Raw genomic sequence first — 22,565 nt, 5'->3', positions numbered from 1 at the left:
TGACAAGTCATTACCATGGCAACCTATCAATCAGGCTAGAGTGACTCGTTTCCAAGGCACTGTGTAATTTTAACCAGCGCCGTTCAAAAAGCTTATTACGAGCTGGCTGTTTACTTTCTCTGGTGAGTACATTGAGTTTTAAGACTGTTGTTCACTAGACAAAATTGTCAGCCCTGTTAACATGAATTACAGATGCACCTAGCTAAGCAAGCTAGCTCGCTCCATGGTCACGTCTGGTGGCGCTGGTTGAAAAAATTAGTTGCTTTAGCAGACAGCCGTGAACTGGCTGCAATGGTTGCAACGTCTCCCTTAAGGGTAATTGTGTCCGTCAAAGTTACATCCACAAAAAGTGCTTGTTTTTGCCACTGACAGGCTCAGACTCTGCTCAAAGATGCTGGCTGAAGCCATCTACTGTACAGATTCCAAAACTTTTTTTACCTACTAGTAACACTAAAATATGTGAAAACAGGGCCCAGGTTTAAAAATACCAAAACAATTATTTTATGGTGTTTTGTATTTGCAAACCACACTGTGTTTGTTAGTGGATCTTAGGGCATTTGTAAAACTATTTAAAATAGTACAAATATTTTTAATTTTTAAGTTTGTTAAGTTTTGGCAAGACATTAGCTACATAATATTTACAATCACATTACTTTTACAGTAACACACTATTTAATTTTCAGCCATCTGGGCGAGTTTCACATAAAATTTCAACGCTATATTCTGTTGATATCTATTAACACACCTGAGTGTAACAGTCTATACACTGTTGGTAAAAGGACAGAAAGTAAAGTACATAAAAGTCTGAAATTATGTCACTCAAGTATAGGAATACTGGCCAAGGCAGCAACCTCCAGAAGCAATTTGCCAAAGCACCTGATAAGAAAGTATGATGGTGTGAAGCTGGTGACAATAATGGTGAGAATATCTCAGTCGCTCCTAAACAGGGGCTTGACACACTAAACCAACCAGATAAAAATAACACAGACACAGGCTGTCGCTATCAACTGCAGTGCGTCATCGGTTATAAATTGAACTTGAGTTGAACGCAAAAGCTACAGCAAATGGCCAGCTGACTGCTGAAATGTATGTTTGTTATGCATTTGTGTGAAAAGAAATATCTAGTGAGCTGTCTGTTTTCATAATTAAAATTAACATCACAAAGGGGCAAACAAAACAACCTAGCAACCATTATCCATCAATATGTTTTAACTGCCTTGTTATATGCTTTGAATACTAATAGAGACACAGGTCTACTAAAAAGTTGCAGCTGGCACCGAAAGCCTTTGTTTTAGAATCACCATTATGTTGTCTTTAATTTTTGTTATAAGACAAGATAATGCAGAAGCAAAAACTAAGGAGAAAATTCAATAAATGGGTAAATGCTAACCTGAATAGCCAAAGAGCTCTCTCTCTCTCACTGATTGCTACTGCAACTGATTCAATATGCACAAGTGGCAGAATGACTGCCAATCAGGGCAGACTAGTGCCATGGCTGGCCAAAGACAACAACAGTTGACTGTCAGCTTGGAGAGTCAGGACCCTTACAACCACTCTGATGTTTGTCTTTTGGACTGTGTGTGTTTTTCTGTATATGTACATGCATCAGAAGCATTAACAAATATTTCCAGATTTTGCAAACAAAGAACTATTTCAGAAACATATAGTATGGCTAGTGTTTACATGCATTCATTGACTTTAGAATAATTTGGTCTGTCTTTATAAGGCTACACCAATGAGCATGACTAGTTATGTAAATGCTGGCTGCTCCTACACTGTTAGCTTGAATATTTACATTAAGGCCGAAAGCAGGAGGAGTTTTTAATGCATGATATACTATGTGTAGCTATTTATTATTAAACATATTAGCATTAACTCAACAGACACTGCTCTCTGTCAGCTCAATGTCAGCACGGTGTGGCCTACCTACTTCACAAGCAAAACCCGCTGCACCTACGTCCTGGGATGAGAATGGGCTGGCTGCACGGTGCGCTAAATGTTAATCTGCAGCCTAAATATTAGCTGCTAGCATCATTTGAAAGCCATACTACCATGCTGTAGCTTCAGCCTTTATTCTCCTCTAACAGAGTCATGTGGATGCTTGACTGAGGTAAATAAGTAATGCAGCGGAGTTAAAGTAATGATTTTTCTCTTAAAAACTACTCAGGTAAAAGTATGATGCATTAAAACTACTCTGACAAGTACAATTTACTCAAAAAAGTTACTTGAGTACATGCAACGGAGTAAATGTAATTCGTTACTACACCTCTGCCAACATGTGAATGGGGAGTACTGGCATCTTTTTCCACTTCTAGCACTGACTAGAAGCAAACCCTTTCACATTGGAGATAGTCATTTGATCCATTGTTAATGCAAAAATATTAATTTGAGCAGCTTCAATGTATTATGTTGCCATATTCTTACTTACTCTCCTTTGATCCAGCACCTAGCTCATAGAAACTCACACTTCATCAACAGAAAATTCAAGGAAAAATTGATTGACAGGAAATTCTGTTAGTGCGCCTCACACCAAAGATGGAGACATGATAAATAACACAAGAACATCTTGCATTAACAGCTCTAAATAGGCAACCAATTTAGTGAGTAAATGACTAGTGTGATTTCATAAAAATTTGTTGAATCAGACAGCACATATTTATTTATTATACTGTGCAAATACAAACTTAACTTCATGAGTTTAGGAGTTCATTATATATGCAAAAAGTCAAGCCAGCAGACTCTTGATATTTTACAGCGTGGGGCAGCACACAGTGTTGCTGTGTGGAAATCAATACAAGTAATTTACATTACCCTAATGAGCGCTCACAAAACTGTGATAATGCATATGCTATCTCTTCTGTAGTATATAAATTTGTACTGTACCAGTGTGTTAGGAAAAACAAAAAAAAACACAATATAACACGTAATCTGATATATCTGTAATTCTAATTACTCATATTTGATATATTCAATCATGTTTAATTATGTGTTTTTTTATGTGTAAAATGTCATGAAAATACCAAGGCTCGCCACATCAACGCGTTATTATCACGTCAAATCATTAATAAATTAACGCCGACAATTATTTTATCGCAAGTTAACTCAGTTTTTATTGTTATTATTTTGAAAGTCTGTTTCTCACTGGCTCTGAATGCACATACATTGAAACCATGGGTCACAGGAGGGGTGGGATGTTCATCAGCCAGCAAATCACCCACCCAAACAAGCAGCGGAGGGAGGCTTTGACTACGCTGGATGCAGCATGTGGGAGAAGTAGATAAACAAAAGCAAATTAGATGCCATAGCGAAGTGGATAGACACACTGCATGCTGCAGTACTGGGGAAGATTTCAGTCTTAGAAACGTTCTTAAAATCACAACGTAGTCGCTTGGCCCCGCGGGGTTGCTCTTTGCTCTGGTAAAGAGCTCCGCGAGTAAGCAGCAGGCGCTCTATGGATAGTAACCATGGCAACAGTTTCTGTGCGCTACACAGCTGTAGCCAATTTACTTAAATTAAAGGAGACCTATTATACTGCTTTTCCAGACCTATATTGTAGTTCTGTGACTCCCGTATGGCAGCTTTGCATGATTCAAAGTTCAAAAAAATATTTTTTTTTCTTATACTGATTCTTCATGTAGGCCTTCATTTCAGCCTTGGTCTGAACAAGCTGTAGATGCTCCTGTCTCTTTAAGGCCCCCCCTCTCAAAGCCCACTGTCTTCTGATTGGCCAAGGCCTGAAGCATGTTACCAGGCTATTGTTTTTGCTGGGTGTGGGCGTTAGTGTGGGAGCACATGCCCATATATGGAACACCGGCTCCCTCTGGCTCGGTAATATGTATAAAAAAGGAGCCATTGGTAGAAAAAGCAGTTCAAAATAGAGCGTTCAGAACAGGAGGAAACCTGAGGATTTTGCTCACAGGGATTTCTTTTTCTTTTCTTTGAACCTTTGTCCAGGTTTAACATGAACATCCAACATTATAACATTGTAGATAAGTCATAAAATGTGGAAAGGCATATAGTAGCAATAGTTCTCCTTTAAATTATGGTCTACATTACTTTACCTGATAGGCCTACATCTAGTTTTGCGGGGATGCTCTGCCATGCAAATTCCCTCCTGTTGATTTCCTCTTTAGTTAACAGTAATAGATTCTGGAAACTCACAAACAGCAAGGATCAGTACCATTGATTTGTGCTTCGCGTCGCGTACAAAAAGTTCAAGACAGTTCAACTTCGGCAGCGGGCAGGCGTGTCCAATGACTAATATGTAATTTCACATCATATTGGGCCATTACTTCTCGGTAATCCACCGGTCTCCTTTCATTTCCCAACAACCACTTTTTCAGACTCATCTGAAAACTGAAAAATAATTGAATCAGTCTGTACAGGACAGAGCTGTAGACTATACTAGTCTAATACAGCTACCAGTTACTTTCTATAAATTGAGCTAACGTTAAGTTACATAGCAGCCAAAGACGTAGCCTATTGTATTAGCTTTCTTGCTCAACTGCCCAGTCTGAAGGGGAGGAGAGATGTTAGCTAGCAGTAACCGGCTTCACTTTTCCAGCAGGTGGGGAAACAACAGACTTTTCTTGGTCTTGATAAGCTGACACACTGTAACCGACAGAGCACATTTACTGCCAGAATATTGTCACTTTCTGCCGCTTGGACAATCAAACACTCGCTACGCACATCCCGATTCCTTACAGGAGTTGTGCTGCTCTTATAACAGTATCTGTCACGTAGATGTTCTGTAGTGTTGCCGTGCTCGCATAGTGTGTGAGTGTAAACATTTGTAGCACAGTTTAATGATCGTGGGGAATTGTAGTAGCGGCGGTTATGATTCAGCAGCGGCACACTGCCACTCCTGAATGCATATAGGGGAAACACTGTAGTTAGACAGATAGTCTAACCCTTTAAGTGACCTTTAATATGTTTGAAAAGTCTGAGAGAGAGTTTCAAGAATGACAGGGAGACAACAGCCCGTAATGGCTCATAAGACCAGCCAGTTCCTACAAATAGACGTCCAGAAGGACATCTTTGCACTTGAAAATCCCGTGCTGAAAAAGGTTACAGTAATTACCATTTCCTATTTTAGCCATCAGCAAGGCACTTACAGATAAGCAGTGGGGGTTTGATTTGGCCAGGTTGGATCTTGAGGAGGAATTCAATCAAATCTCAGTAGTAAACATCTTGGTACAACCCTAGAGTTGGATATTAGCATTTGTATTGTGCAGCTCTGTTGTTGACCAGAGCTTCTCTGCCTTATCTGTCAACACAGCCTTGTCAGATCTGCACCTCGCAGCGAGTAGCTGCTGGTGCTTCCCATTCAGTGCTGCAGTGCTGGGAGCACACACTGGCCTGCTTGGGAGCTCAAATCTCAAAGCAAAAAGAGCATCTGCTCCACTCTTCCAGCGCTGCACACACACAAACACATAAATTCACCTCCAACTGTTGTGAGCAATACACTAAGAAACACATTTCCCTTCAAGCTGGTCATTGCCAGCACTAAGTTAACATTTCCGAACCCTTCAGCCACAGTAAGAGGGATATCAGCTCCAACACTACACAGTCCTGTACAGTGCTTGGCTGTTGTTTTAATTTTTGTTTTCCATGTGTTCTTAATTGCCTGGACACGGCAATGATTTCAAGTTTTAGTATGGAGTATACATTGACATTGGAACATTAATAATTCTCCTCCTCCTCCTCCGTTGTGGTTTTAAAAGTTGTATATTTTTCAAAGCCCCTGATGTATTATATAATATTCTGATGGCTGTTTGTGTAGAAATTTAGACAATCCCAATGTAAATTGGTGCAGTTTATGTGTTGGTTTCAGGCCATCATCTGTGTTGCTGGTAGTCGCTTGACATTTTAAAATCCTTAACATAGAGGCATTTTTCTTGTGCATGAATCTGAGCTTGCTTTACCTTGACTTATTTAATGTTAATAAGTGATGTAAACCTGAAAAATAGCTAATGACATTTTTTTAAAGGTGTTACTCCTTATTCACGTATGGAAGTGGCAGGCACCTTTTATGAGTGTTAAGCTTGCAGGCATGTTTGAATTGAGTAATTTACATACTCATCTCTTATTGAGCAGTTATTAGTGCCGTCTTGCATACTGGCACAAGACAAGCAGTAAATTTCCCAAGCGATGTGTTTTCATCCAACGTTTTTCATATTCAAGTCCTGGTAGCTGGTTACAGTTATATCGTGGGAAACCACTTCCTGAGACAATCAACTTTTTCTCTAATTTGTTTAAAGGCTGATTTATGAGGGATTTGAAACAAGGATTGGTTTTTGTTGCACATTAGTGGACATCTGCATAGAGTTGAACCTTTCTCAGCTTCCCTATATTACAATGCTGGGAGTCTTGAGTCTTTAAGTCTCTATGGGTGGTATTTTGAAGTACTATTCACTCTGTGAAAAATCTTAAATAATCTGTCCACAGTAAGTCCTAGATAAAACAATGACACACAGTAAAGGTTCAGGATTCAAACTATTTGTTCTCAAATCTATAACTAATTTTGATTTTCTGCAGTTTGTGTTTTAGACATAGATTCCGTTATCTATATGACTTTTAGCTTAACTGCAAAACCGTGATGCTTTTGTCAAAATACCAAGAAAAGATCATTGAAACCAGTATTGACCTGGTCAGCAGTAACCTCACTTCCATAGTTTCTGTCTGGAGGGTTACTGCAGGGAGAAAGCTCATAAATACTGAAGACTGACAAATCGATTATCTTTGGGGCAATTCAAACCCAAAAACTGCAATACATCTTCTCTAACTTGAAAATTTTTAATAACTCGTATTGCTGAACATCGCAGTACTATCAGAACCATCTAGTCCTGTGGCTGTACACTACTGCAAGGCGAAACCTAACACTGTCACTCTCAGATACGTAGGAATTGAGGTAACTACTAAATAAATAAATAATAATAAAACCTATATATAATGTGAACTCCTCTAGATATTTACAGTGGGCACTTTGGCTCATAAAGGCTTTAATGAGTAGCTTGATAATAGATAATTTCTCTGAATGAATACCCTATGTCATGTCTCAATAGTAACACTGTTGTTTGCATTTGTGTTGGAGCAATGTTTTTTTCTTTACATATGGTGTTACTTTGTTACCTATAAAGCTATAGACAGAGGTGTCTCTAATAGGCAGTATGACAGCTATTTAGCTGGAGTCCTTTACTGAGTACAAACTATTGGGAGTAAATAATTGGTATATAATGTGAATTTCCCTTATTTATTTACGTAGTTTTTGTATACCTAAATATATCTGTGTATGTGCCCAATATGAAATGTATATATTTTTACTACTATTTTGACTGATGACAATTTGTAACATGTGTGTCTGTAAGATGGATTATGTTGCTGACTCTGTACAGTAGTCTGAGGAAGAGCCTTGTGCTCAAAATGTCACTAGCAATAAAAATCCTTTAAATGGGAGCTATTTGGTGTGCAGATCTTATAATTGAAAACTCTGCTGGATTTTTTTTTGATTCTGCACCCATCATATTGGGCACTTGGATGTATGTGTTTTTATCATTAACTTGAAACTCTTACCAAGCACGTGTAACAGCAGTTAAAATAAAATGATATTTTTGTGGAAACTGTGACCGTGACTAAAATTAAACTAGCTTAAAACTCTACAGAACATTTAACGAATACATCTTATGGCTTTCATTACCACACATAAAGATAACTATATCTTTACTCTTTACTCAAGTTATTCTTTTGTTTCCGTTTCTTTCCACTTTCAATTTAAAAAAACATGCCAAAGGCCATGATTCAGCTTGAGAGTATTTGAAATGTCGACAGAACCTGTGTAATGATCAAATCAGGTTTAGCTTAACCTTGAGTGCTGGTGCTTCTGATTAAAATCAACATCCACAGATGATCTGCAACAGATTATTGATGTGAGTGAAAGTCTGCCCTCTCTAAACTTTTTTCAACATAAAAGCTGTAGGAAAAAAATTACATGGCTTAATGCAAGGAGTAACCAGCATTTCACATCAGAGACTGCATAGTGATGCAAAATGTGTGTATTTTTCAGCCAAACAATTGGCTGCAATTATATCAATTTTACTGTAATGTGTTTTATAAAACCCCAACAGCACAGCAGCAATTAATAATCTGTATTATTAAAGTTTATTTTATTTAATTTCAATGCATTTAGTAAAGTATATTGCAACCATGTCTTTTGGTGATTTTGCACTTGAAATAAAAATTTGATTGATTAAATCAAAGTATTCAAGGTTGGGCCAAGAACACACACACACACACACACACAAACAATATGATAAATGGCAACAATGGCACATTGTTACTGTTCACAGACTTCCCTCTGTAGTACAGAAATTTTAGGATGAGTGATTACAAATCACAGTAATCAACATTCTTAATTAATAGTCAGATACTCCTCAATCATTTAGAAGCCAAATGAACACAACAAAATCTTGAGGGCTCCCAGAATGCAGTTGAATGAGGATGATAGCGGCTCCCTGACATGTATGAGTCATGGCAGGTAATTCCACAGGGCCATTGTTTGTTTGACAGCAGCATGCTCTCTCCAACTGCTCCTCTGATAATAGTGTTTATGTACTTTGGCTCCACAAGGCGAAGCAAAATGGCCACACTAGCAATAGAGGCAGTGGACAGAGGCAGCCAGCGAAATGGCTCAGATTCATCCCCCAGGATCAAAAAAAATCAACAGCGTTCGCCATAATGTTAATCACTTACCCTAATTATGAGCTAAAGAAGACAGCCAAGTTACATCATTATTTGTAAAGACACCCAGCAGGTATACATGGCTGAGTAACTATGGTTTTGCATGGTGATCTATTCAAAAGAATGGCTCATTGTTCTTTTTTAAGAGGGTTGGGATTACTAGGTATATCTGCAAAATAATCACTTGGATAATATTTTTTTTGATATGATTAAAACTTTGACATCCCACCAATATAATTAAATTTTGTGAATTTACCATCTATTTGAAATGGAAAATTTAAACATGTTTGAAATAAATCTATCTATCAATCAATCAATCAATCAATCAATCAATCAATCAAATGTAAATAACAGCCCATCCTTACCACAAAAAATGTACTTAGCTTATTATGACCCATATTAGCCAAGCTCTCCGACCGGCAAATCGGGCTAAAAATTGAGTAGTGTGAACTAGGCTTTATTTGAAATTAAAAACTTTTAATGTTGTACTGTATGTATTTATGCTGTTCCTTATGGCATGTTACTTACGTGACTTATATAATGTACTTATTTTAACCCAAACCACAATCTTTTCCTAAACCTAACCAAGTGGTTCTGTTGCCTAAACCCAATCAAACTGCGACCGAACACATGACTTACATAACATACTTAAGGTCTGTTAGGCTGTATCCAGTTTTTCAAAGGTTAGGGTTTTATTTGTTGGTGGTTTGTACCAGGCAAACCAGTACAACACAGTTTCTTATTGTGCCAGACTAGAGAAACCGTGATGCATCCACAGAGGTGTTTTCACTTGACTGATTAGACTTCAGTTTAGTTGGGGGAAGCTTTGCTTGGAGTTACATGAGATCATCAAAATATTCATTTTATAATATAATAAGGATATAGTAGAAACATGCATTTTGTTGTATTGTTGTTTTACACAAAACTGTAAGTGTGAGGCATCATATCCTACTGTACCTTCATGATTTTGGGGAACTAATACTGTAAAATATATGGGTTAAAATCAGTTTCTATATCAATGGCCTAAATCATTCACTATTTGTCTGAGAACCCAATGAGAATATAAAGAGTGATGTAAAATGTTCCACTAAAGATATTTAACTGAATAAGTATATTAGCATGGTTTATGGGGTTTGAAATGAATTCAGGTTTCCTTGCTAATTTTCCCATAACACCATTAGCTAAGTTCAACCTTGTAATTCCTTTCTCTATCTAACCCTCCATTTTATGGGATTTGATTAAATGAATTAATAATTTGTGTCCAAAATGTGAAAAATTGCCATACATGAAAGTAAAGTTACTGAAATTTTGTTGAAGCAACTGTCTGAAAGTAACCAATTCTAGCTCTGTTTCAGGTCTTTTTACCTCAAAATTTCCAAACCAGTTTTCTCTGGTAACAATAAAACTTACTTTTTCACAGCAGCCAACCTTTCAAAACAAATTCTTATAAAAACTATGTCATTGAACATTACTGAGAAGATTTAGCCACAACAAATCAGGGCTCTCTAGCTACTGTAGATCTCTGCGTTTTTCGACATTGTTAATGAACAGATAACTCCCATTGTGGTTTCTGGGAGATGTGTAACACAACTGTGAAGCTGCAATAGGAAAAATCACATAGTTGCAAAGGTTGCTTTAGGGTAAATACGGCAGTGCATACAGTACCTTCACACAAACAGGGCTGAGGCCTTTACTTCCGTGTGGCATGTGTCCAGGCTATTGCTGAGGCTGTGTCAGCAGGCTGACAGTAATCCTTGGAAGAGGGCTTTGAAGCCACTTCTTTCTTCCAGGCTTCATCCAAGATTAGGAAGTCTTTCCGAGCCAGGACTAGCAATTTCTTTCTCATCATCGCCTGCCAGAAGGATACAGTATACACAGGGAATGTTGTCAAAGTCTCCCTAAAAGCACAATCTGTGATGCATATGGTAACAGAAAGGGAACCTAATTGATTGATTTAGCTGACGCTTTTATCCAAAGCGACTTACAATTGCTTTATATGTCAGAGGTCGCACGCCTCTGGAGTAACTAGAGGTTAAGTGTCTTGCTCAGGGACATAATGGTGGATTGAACCCGGGTCTCTCACATGAGACATGTGGCATGTGTCCCATCCATTACGCCATCACCACCCAATTGATTGACAGGACACCCAAGGCTCAGTATCACTACTGAAACGTATCATTGCATTCAGTGTTTCCCACAGGATTTTAAGAGACTATGATGGGTGGACCTTGGACCTTCTCAGGGGAAAATGTTGTACATTTTAAATCAATGCATTAATTTGGAGCAAAATTAAGAGGCTATCTATGAAGAACTTTGTACGCTTGTAAACAATGTTGTGCTGTAATAAACTATTTAATCATAAACCCACTGTATAGCTATAAATGGTGATGAAACAGCAACAAAAGTCAACTAATTTATTTAATGTTTTTTCAGCAACCCTAAATCAAAGAATAGAAAATAAAGTAATTTCCCTAACATTTTATTGTTGTTTATTGTTTTACTTTTAACGGACACATGTAATATGTTTTCTATTTTCTGTGAATTTAATCCAATTAATCTTATAACCATACTGTATAGATACCTTATTTTGAAAACTGGGCGTTGCCACATGTGATCCGACCCAAGACCGACCCAATTTGATAAATAACGTTGTATGTGGTTCTCGTATCGTGTAACATAAAAGACTGACAGAAACAGACCGTTAACATTACTGTGCAAGCTTACAGCAGCAGCACAAAACACAGCGTTAAAGGTCAGAAATGGTATTACGAGATGTGCAAAAATATTTTTGGTCCATTTTGAAACAATGGCGGAGCAAATTAGACAATGGCGAGCCACCATGGTCTCGTTAATTAATGGGAAACACTGGTATTTTATGATATAGTGCATTGTTATTGTCTTGGCAGCCATCTGTATGTTTACATGCACCAAATTGATTCACCAACACCCAGAATGGCCTGTTTTTTATTGTCTTTATGTTTATTGATGCCAACATTACAGTTTAACAAAGCTATGGATATAACAATAAATATGGTTGTTATTCATTCATTCTACTTAACTGTAAAATAAATTCGCACTGCCAACAAAATGCCAACAGTAGATCTACCATGTCACATACAATGCTAACTCTCGTTTAGGAAGCCCTATTGGTTTTGTTATGAGTTCTGGGTAAAAAAAATCCAATATAATAAAATATCAATTTTCTTTGTCAAGTGGAATAAGAATTGAATGCTGTCATTCACACATCATAGGCAAAGCACTGGAGCATCAGTAATTCATATTTGGAAATGTGTTGATCCCTGACAAAACAATTCTTAACTGTTCAGAACGAAAGGTTGATTAAAATAAACCAATGGCAGAAAAACAGAAGAGATGTTGATGACATTTCTTTGAGTTCATGGGAAGGCCTCAGCACAATTAATAGCTCTTAAGATAAAATTAAAATACCACCATTGTTATTGTAATTTATTAAAGGCAATTATAAGTGTTTTGAGGTCAAGCAGTATAAGGTCTGGGCTGTATGAGGACATGACTAGAAAGATTGTCTGAAAGTTCCAAATAAACTTTCATGAGAGAGTTGAATTAGAAGGATTATCGCCTGAGCTGTGGGCAAGTTTTAAAGTATTAAATTCACTCTTCTCATCCATCTCCTCCATATGGATAAGACTGAATTACTTCAGCATTTCAGTATTCTTCGTGACAGCCTGACTTTCAGAACATGCACTTAGAATAAAAGGTGCTCTTAACATTCATAAATGTGCACTCACAGAGGACAATCCATCATAATCATGGGGGCATACTGTACATAGCTCAGTGGGCACAGCAGTCCCTTTCTATCTCAGCTGCTGACATTCAAACAAAGCGCTGGCTCCTCTACTCCTCTGCAGGATCCCAATGAAAAACAACAACAAATGAATCACAGGCAACAGCAGCCCACTTTACTCCCTTCACAGCATATAAAATGTCAATGCGCACAACAATCCCTTACAGTGATGGATGGGTTAGAGTCACTGCTCTGTTCAGAACACAAAGCACCGGCTCCACCTCACACTACCTACACATTTCACACTTCTTTGTAAATGTCAAACAGAGGTTTCATAAACAGATGTCGTTTCATTGTTTAAAAGATGACCCAAGCTAAAAGGTAACTGCAGTTACTGTAGTTTTGCACCCAAACAGAAAGCCCCTCTCTGAATGATACAGAAAGTTCTGCTGTAATTTTATGTATATGTATCTTTCTCACATAAAGCTTTTAAATTCTTAATATACATCTACACTGCTATAAACAGATGGTTCATACCTTTTTTTCAATAATATCAGTAATAATTTTTGTAAAAAGGGACATTTTGTAGTTATTGGTCTCCAAAAACCAGTTACAATTCCATGCTTGTGTGATTTTATAAAAAATATGGCCTTCCAGATGCAAACAAGGAACGGTTTCACACAGCAATGTGAAAAAGCTTCATTCCAACTTAAAGTACTAGACATAAAAGGAAAAAAAATTAAAGGCGTAAAGCAAATTTATGCCTCAAATTATTCGCACGTATTGGGGCACTTGATTCTTTTTGGAGTGTGTCTTTATCTGCCCCAAACAGCCAATGCACTGACTTTGCAGAACTTATCTGTAGGTAACTAGCAAGTGTGCCTGTGAAAATCCCTCTTCCAACACCTCTGAAGCTCACCTGATTAACGTGTTAAATCTGGTTTGTGCTGGTACAAGGATTTTGTTGCCTTTGAAGAGAGCCAGGCTCTCTAATGTGTGAAGCGGGTGCTGTACGGGTGGTAGCCCCCCCTGCTGAGTAAAACAGTGGGAATATCATTTAATTTTATCATTTGTTCTTGTTCAAGTATGATCGATATGGTAAATGTTAAGGAAACGAACAGTTAATTACATTGCAGCTGCATACTGAGAGACTGGTGCGTTGGTAGTGTCTTTTTTTTGCAAGTTCGACAGCATGCGGGAGTCATCAATGCAAATGTTAAAGATAACCATATATATGGTTTTCTACCTTAGTATCCTGATGTGACCTTGTGCCTTCATATCAGCTAACTGTTTAGAGGAGCTCTATACATATAAATAGTCATAGTCCAAAACCAACTAAAAACAGGTTGTATGGAAAGGTGTCCAGTAGTGACAGGGATGCCACATGTTATCCCTCACCCACAGGCACATATATTCAGACTTTACACTGGTTTTTAGGCTCGCTGGTGGCTTTTTGCCTATAAATCTAGAGTTATCTTTTTTTTTTGTTGACACGGAAATCTGTGTCCCCATCTTCTTTTGAGCAGCAATTAAACCAAGAAGATAAAAGGATATTAAAAAAAGTAACAAAAGCTTATTCTCGGGAAAGACAGGATGGATCTATCCGAAACATGACGCATCATTAATAACATGGTGAATACAACAACAAATTGTAATCAGGTAATCAGATTTTCTTCTTTTCAATTTTGGCCGAGTCAGCAGCAGCTAAACTTGATGCAGGTTTCTTTTTCCTCTGTTTTAGGGATGTGATGTTTACTGATGAGAAGGAAGAATGAGGCAGTGAAGCGACATCCAAAATTCACTGTGAGAGAAGCTTGTTTCTGTCCATGTCCTCACCCCCTTTCTATCCCCTACCTTCCTGTCTCTCTACACTGCCACAAGACCTCCAAAGTAGACAGCAAAATAGGTTGTTTGTTGTTGCCTTCCAAAATGACCAATATGAGCATTTTATAATCTGTTGCCTTATTCAGCAGGATGAAATTGTCACTGAAGCCTTTCAAAACCGTGACAGTTAAAATAATATATCTGCTTTCTGATTTGCTCCCGCTAAGGTTAATGCACAAAAACTACTTTGTTAAGGTTAGGGAAAAACTGTGAAAGAAATCAGTATTGACTGTTGGAAAAACTGGATGCAAACAGGGGCCTCGTGTGTTTTCCTATTGAGGACAGTGTCCTATTATAGTGATGTGTCAGTCCCGAACAATCGGCTCCATGAGTTTTAAGTGAAAAGTGGAAGCCAGCTCCCTCCTGAGAGCCGATCCCCCAATAAGAATGTAACTTAAGCATTGACAAGCAGAAGCGGTACTAAATGAAGAGCTTTGGGAGCTGAAAAAGCCAGCTCTTGGAAAGGAGCTGAGCCATGACATCCAGTTCCCTTCAAAGAGCCGTTATTCCCATCATTATTCTAGTATCCTATACTGTAGACAGTCCATTTTGTGAATCCGAAAAGTGTTTGGATGAATTTGGTGAACTCTGACACATGAATTTGGATAACCATGCAACAGCAAACCATCTTAACAGAGCTACTTTAAGGTGCTAGGGGGACAAAGTGGACAAAAAATGGATGAAGCTATCATTTCATTAGCGTCTGTGCAATGAACATATAGGAGACCTGGATGCAACGTTGCATATAATATATATATATATATTATATATATATATATACATATACATACATACACATACATACATATATACACACACACACAGTGGGTACGGAAAGTATTCAGACCCCTTTAAATTTTTCACTCTTTGTTTCATTGCAGCCATTTTCCAAAAATCAAAAAAGTTCATTTTATTTCTCAGTAATGTACACTCAGCACCCCATCTTGACAGAAAAAAACAGAAATGTAGAAATTTTTGCAAATTTATTAAAAAAGAAAAACTGAAATATCACATGGTCATAAGTATTCAGACCCTTTGCCGTGACACTCATATTTAACTCAGGTGCTGTCTATTTCTTCTGATCATCCTTGAGATGGTTCTACACCTTCATTTGAGTCCAGCTGTGTTTGATTATACTGATTGGACTTGATTAGGAAAGCCACACACCTGTCTATATAAGACCTTACAGCTCACAGTGCATGTCAGAGCAAATGAGAATCATGAGGTCAAAGGAACTGCCTGAAGAGCTCAGAGACAGAATTGTGGCAAGGCACAGATCTGGCCAAGGTTACAAAAAAATTTCTGCTGCACTTAAGGTTCCTAAGAGCACAGTGGCCTCCATAATCCTCAAATGGAAGACGTTTGGGACGACCAGAACCCTTCCTAGAGCTGGCCGTCCGGCCAAACTGAGCTATCGGGGGAGAAGAGCCTTGGTGAGAGAGGTAAAGAAGAACCCAAAGGTCACTGTGGCTGAGCTCCAGAGATGCAGTCGGGAGATGGGAGAAAGTTGTAGTACGTCAACCATCACTGCAGCAATCCACCAGTCGGGGCTTTATGGCAGAGTGGCCCGACGGAAGCCTCTCCTCAGTGCAAGACACGTGAAAGCCCGCATGGAGTTTGCTAAAAAACACCTGAAGGACTCCAAGATGGTGATAAATAAGATCCTCTGGTCTGATGAGACCAAGATAGAACTTTTTGGCCTTAATTCTAAGCGGTATGTGGGGAGAAAACCAGGCACTGCTCATCACCTGTCCAATACAGTCTCAACAGTGAAGCATGGTGGTGGCAGCATCATGCCGTGGGGGTGTTTTTCAGCTGCAGGGACAGGACGACTGGTTGCAATCGAGGGAAAGATGAATGCGGCCAAGTACAGGGATATCCTGGACGAAAACCTTTTCCAGAGTGCTCTGGACCTCAGACTGGGCCGAAGGTTTACCTTCCAACAAGACAATGACCCTAAGCACACCGCTAAAATAACGAAGGAGTGGCTTCACAACAACTCCGTGGCTGTTCTTGACTGGCCCAGCCAGAGCCCTGACTTAAACCCAATTGAGCATATCTGGAGAGACCTGAAAATGGCTGTCCACCAACGTTTACCATCCAACCTGACAGAACTGGAGAGGATCTGCAAGGAGGAATGGCAGAGGATACCCAAATCCAGATGTGAAAAACTTGTTGCATCTTTCATAAAACGACTCATGGCTGTATTAGATCAAAAGGGTGCTTCTACTAAATACTGAGCAAAGGGTCTGAATACTTATGACCATGTGATATTTCAGTTTTTCTTTTTTAATAAATTTGCAAAAATTTCTACATTTCTGTTTTTTTCTGTCAAGATGGGGTGCTGAGTGTACATTACTGAGAAATAAAATGAACTTTTTTGATTTTTGGAAAATGGCTGCAATGAAACAAAGAGTGAAAAATTTAAAGGGGTCTGAATACTTTCCGTACCCACTGTATATAATTGCCACACTGTTCTCTGAACTGAACGGCATTAAAATAATTTACTGACATAACTCTCTAAAGGCTTTTCAATGCTTATTGGACAAAAAATGAATAAAATTCTGATTGATGCTCAAAAACACATATTTATTGTTATGCTGACAATTTTTGTAATGGTTGTGTATGGGATAAAAGTCTTTTTGGGCCAGTATATCAAGTGACCAACTATGGTCAGTATGCCAAAACTAACTCACAGCCCAGTGCTGTTTCAGGAGGCTTGGTGTGGATAATAGACTGTGTTCTAGTATCAGAAGACAAAGTGAGCAGGCTTTTGCAAATGTATAACATATGTATGTTTTGATGGTGTGGACACTGCTGATTTCGGCAACATATGAGCTCCAGGTAGCAGCTTTCAAGCTAGCTAGGACCCCAAAATCCCAGTTTTGCTGATTGTGCTGTGTCATTCATCAGACTATATAGACTGCAAATAGTCAGTTGATGAATGAACAAGACTACTACTTGAAATGTTCTCATGTTTTTCATTAGCAGGAAATTAAAAGACATGTAGTGGGGCAACAGGAAAGAAAGTTCTGTAGGGAAAAAAACACAAACCCTTGAAAGCCTGTAAAACTGATTTGCACAAAACAAGCACGGTCTGCGGGCACGTCACTGCAAAAAAAATGGAGGGTCTTGTATTAGCCACATATAGCTCTTGTAGTCTGGAATGAATGGTGACCCAAGGTTACTTTCTCACATTGATAGTCTAAGCAGTGATACTTAGCTTCACAAGAAGCTCTGGGGCTCTCTAAAGTTTAAAGGAAAAATGCACACACACATAAACATTCAGGGCTACCCATTATGTTTAAGATGTAGTGGACCTGAAAGGCACACAAATGTAAGAGATGGAGGCAACAGCTCTCATCAACTCAAATGCTTGATGAATTAAAATGAGTCAAGCCGGAGGTGACCCTGACCTTTAGAAAATGTAAGGACACACTACTAAGACATTTATCATTTTCTAATTAAGTTATGTGGCAAAGGCATATCTTGTGTGCCCAAAATCTGTGGCGAAATGGGTCTCTATCAGTATGAAATTATTACAAAGCCATGTTTAATTAATGAAAATATGACCCACGTGTCAGAGCTAATATATCACAAAGAGCATAGACGGAGACTGTTCTGTGGAAAAGTATGAGGGTGTTTGAACATAATATATATATATATAATATAAATGTTCTGCTATGTCTGAATTTCAATGATTGCATTTTAAAAAAGCATAAAGAAAAGGAAATGTAGAAAACTACTAAAATCGTAGAATTCTACCCTACTAGAAAGTGCTTTTTGTTTACATTTTTGTGTACCGTCTCAGGACAAACATGGAACAAGTTTGAATGAAAAATTAAATGTTACTGACACAAAACAAAACATTATAAAATACTGTGCAAAATTACTAATGAACCCTTGAAATCACTGACAAAACTAATTATATGGGAGTTGTTTTAGCTTTGAGCATTTCTCTCTGCAAGACTGTGTCCACTGGGGATGGTGAAGAATGCAGTAGCTAGATATATCAGAATTAATGATGACATTTATTTGTATGCGGTTGTTGAAGGTGTTGTCTGGTCAGCCATGTTGTTCACATCATCTTTTCATTTCAAATCCACAACAGCAGCGCCTGCATGTAAATAACACCCACGTCATGTACTGTATGTCCACTCCTGTCAGAGACTCACACTGGTATTATTCCCATGCTATGCAATAAATCTGTCCTTTTAGAGGATTCAGAATCATAGTACATAATAAAATTTACCTTCTTGACTTGGCCCCAAAGATTAAAATACTTCCTCAGTTAACATCAGCTGTTTGAGGCAGATTCAGTCAGCAGCTGATAAGTGAACATACAGAGACCCAAACAAAAATAAATTCTTCAACAGCGTAGTGAGCTTTCAATTATTATGCTGTTTTGATTGAACTGTGGCTGCTATTTATGTTTGCAATTGTGCTTATTTGCAAGGCTGTTTTCAGACTATGAATTATTTCCATTTTTAGCTTGCTAAGAAATCCGTGAAAATGTCTGTGAGCTTTTTCAGTGATGTACAACACATTTCCAGGCTTTATTGGCAGCACACAATGGCAGCTTATGACACACGTAAAAGAACAAAAACCTGCAGCAATTCCACATACCAGGGGTGTCAAAATGGGCATTAATACACATTAGGATATGCCTCTGATTTATTTCCACCAGTGCAATCAGGTGCAAAGTGCAATTATGTCACATTCGCGCCCTGCATGGGCACATCCTGACTTCCGTACATTGAGTACTTCTTTTGTTTGTATTGCACATCTGGTGTGCACTATGGCCATCAAATGAGTGAAGTGTTATTCAGTGCAGATGGTTTGTAAGGCCCTTAAAGATCTAGTGACTCACAGCAGTTGTCAAGAGCACAAATCCAGGCAGGTACGGGCAGTGAAGTTGTAATGCACAGTAAATTGCACAGACTGGATAGCATTCTGTTTGCACGCTGTAGCTTACACACTCCCACAAAATTCCAATAGACTGCAGTTTGAAAACCATTGCTGATGCCTTCGTCACACCAAAATAGCTTTTCAATCAGATTTCAGAAATTATTGCGTGACGTTTACTTTCTTCAGTGAGACACGATAAAAAACTGTCAATCAGAGCTCAGCTTTGGGAAGTAAAGAGATACAGGACAAGGACAAGGAGCCTGAGAGAAAAAGCAAGAGCAAAGGTGATGGCAATGAGAGAGGAAAAGCATGTACTGCCAACTGTGTCCCAGTAAAGGGTTATCATTATGTCCCTGTGCTGATCAAAAACTGACCTGATCCAATTAAAACGATGTACCACAGAGATGTACAGTAAATGTTCTTTGGTAATTACAGTAATTACAGAAAGGTTCAATTTTCCAACAACTACCATAATTATATTGTAATAATAGCATTCTAATATAACCCACATTTGCGCATATTTGTTGCAATGATTTTATCATAATTGTTTTGAATGTTCTACCTCAGATTTGTGAAGTGATATAAAGAAGAGTTTAAACCACAATTAACCATCAGGTTTCTTCAACTTTCACTCAGGAGCAAAAATCAACCTTTAAATTCTAAAGAAATAATGATTTGTTACTTATCGTGATAATGATTGATATCGAAAGATATGAAACTTTATTGTGATAAAAGTTTTGGCCATAATGTCCAGCCCTACCCTGTATCCAACAAAGAGCTGTCTGACTGATTAAAAACAGGCTTGTGATATGGTAGCACAGACACTGGCAAAAATAGGAGCTGTGATTGCATACTTCTGATGATCATACCAAACTCATAATTAACCACAATCAGATGAGTAAAGGACCTAAGGGTTCTGCAGTGCTGAGAACTGCCTGGTGATTCTGTAAACAGAGATCAGAGTCCTATGACCTTTTCTCCACACAGAGAGCACAGACACACAACACAAGTGGCAGTAAATGGACAGTACAAAGTGCACTAGAATCATCAAATATTTCATTGCAGCAGCCTGTAATCACTGTATCATCAACTTAAGCATGCAGAGAATCTTTTTGCCACTGCATTAATAGGTTACACAGGAAGAGAAGGAACAAAAGAAAAGCAAACAAACAAAACATGGGAGGATAATTTAAAAGGGTAATGCGGATGATGAAAAGCAGGTAGGTATGTACTGGATGTAATTTAACAATGAGCATGTAGACAGTTTCTGTCTCTTATGTTTTGGTTTTACTTAGTTTGAGATTTGTTTTGCATCAGTGTACATCTCTTACCATATTGTGAGCATTAACCACTCCTACACACACTATCCATGCGCCCCTTTCATGCCAAGGCTGCAGGCTCCGAGCTAGTTGCTTGCACCGTCGGTGACATGCAGGGAAAGTATCCCAAGGCTCCAGTGTTTATTATGGGTGACTTTAACAGCCGCAGACTCAACGGTGTTCTGCCTTCATTCCACCAATACAAGGAGGGGTAACACTTGGAAATATTAGGGGTGTTTACATCTCCCGAGCTCACCCGCTGCTTGTTTTTGCAAACCACAACATGATCTTCCTGCTTCCGCACTACATGCAGGTACTCAAGCACCACAAGCCTGAGACCTACAGCGTCAAACAGTGGTCGCAGGGCGCTATTGAACAACAATGTTCATTTGCCTGTATAGACTGGGACATTTTTGGTAGTGACCTGGAGGAAAGGGTCTCTGTTATCACAGATTACATCACGTTCTGCCCACAGCCATTACAGTCAGGACTGTTAAAAGATACTCAAACTCCAAACCCTCGATCAATCAACACATCAAAACACCCTCTCTCCCTCCCGGTCTCCTGCTACAAGAGCTTCCTCCAACCCATTCTCCTCTATTACTCCACCTGTTTCTTCAATATGTTAACTGCCAATAGGAACAAACTAAGTTGAATTACGTACACTGCATCAACAATAATTGGCCTTCCCACCCTCAACCTATCAGATCTCAACAGTAAAGCCACCAAACACAAAGCACATACTATTACTAAGTGTACTTCTCTGTTTATTCTCTTTTCAGAATAATTGTGATGTGTGATTGTTATTTGCTCAACCCCTCAGCCTGTTTTTATTTTCCATTTAACTCTTTTAACTCTGATTGTACACTGCACTGTAACTTTTATTATTTTTTAATGTGTATGTTTTCAATTTCCCTATGTTGCTTTTAAACTTTTTTATATTTCCCTGTTGCTTTTATGTTTTATGTAAAGCACTTTGAATTACCTTGTTGTTGAAATGTGCTATACAAATAAACTTGCCTTGCCTTGCCTTGCCTATTGCATATGACCCCAGACGCAGATACAGATCCCTGGCCTGGAAGCCGGTCCGCTTCAGCAAAAGTTTTGTGTTTTCTGCAGCAGCATCACTAAATGAAGCTTCCCAACAGAGAATGCTATGTGTTTTTGTGTATGCTGTCTGGTTATTTTATGTGTATCTTATGTATGCTTAAGGCTCTGTAGAGACTGTGAAGACAAACTACGTGCTATGATTGGTGATGCTAGGCTATTCCTCTTGAGTTTTTGAGGGTGTAGCGACAATCATAGCATACCTTGAAACTCAGTGTTCACATCGATAGGCTATTTTAATGATCAGTCCCAAATGTCTGAAGATGAACACAGTGGCAAAGACTATACCTGGTCTGGTACCCTTTACATCGACAAATAGGGTTAGTTAGCGGTCTGGTGGTTTGCGTGAACAGGGTTGCCTGGGACGGAGTCAAATTCCCGGCCTGAATTATTGTGCCAGTCTGCCCCTGACAACTAGGATAGTTATTCCTGAAATATTCCACTTTTTAATCACAGATTTGACCAGTGTCATATTTATATGTAGCAGTATAACTACAATACTCTGTCTTGCTACTGTGTCAACTAACAGCATGACATGACTCCACAAAACACTTAACAAGAGAGAGTTACACATTTGTTGCCTAATAATTCTGGATAACAAAGTAGTATGAAAGCGCCTAATATGACAACACCATTATAACAACAACCTTAATACATAAACATGGACAAACTGGAACGCATCACCAACCATTCCCAGCTCAACAATTTGGCACAGACCAGCAGCAGAGTCAGGATGATTAAAGATGCTTTCACTCACCACAGCTGAGGCCTCACTTGAAGAGAAAGGTGGCACGATGGGTTTTTCCTCTTGGCAAACTTCTGGATGACTGAAGTTTTTCAGTGAGTCC

This window comes from Micropterus salmoides, unplaced genomic scaffold, assembly GCF_014851395.1.
Source record: "Micropterus salmoides isolate LMB-PRFRI ecotype aquatic unplaced genomic scaffold, ASM1485139v1 Ms_hic_scaffold_6, whole genome shotgun sequence".
Classification (NCBI taxonomy): Eukaryota; Metazoa; Chordata; class Actinopteri; order Centrarchiformes; family Centrarchidae; genus Micropterus; species Micropterus salmoides.
This window is presented reverse-complemented; position numbering follows the sequence as displayed.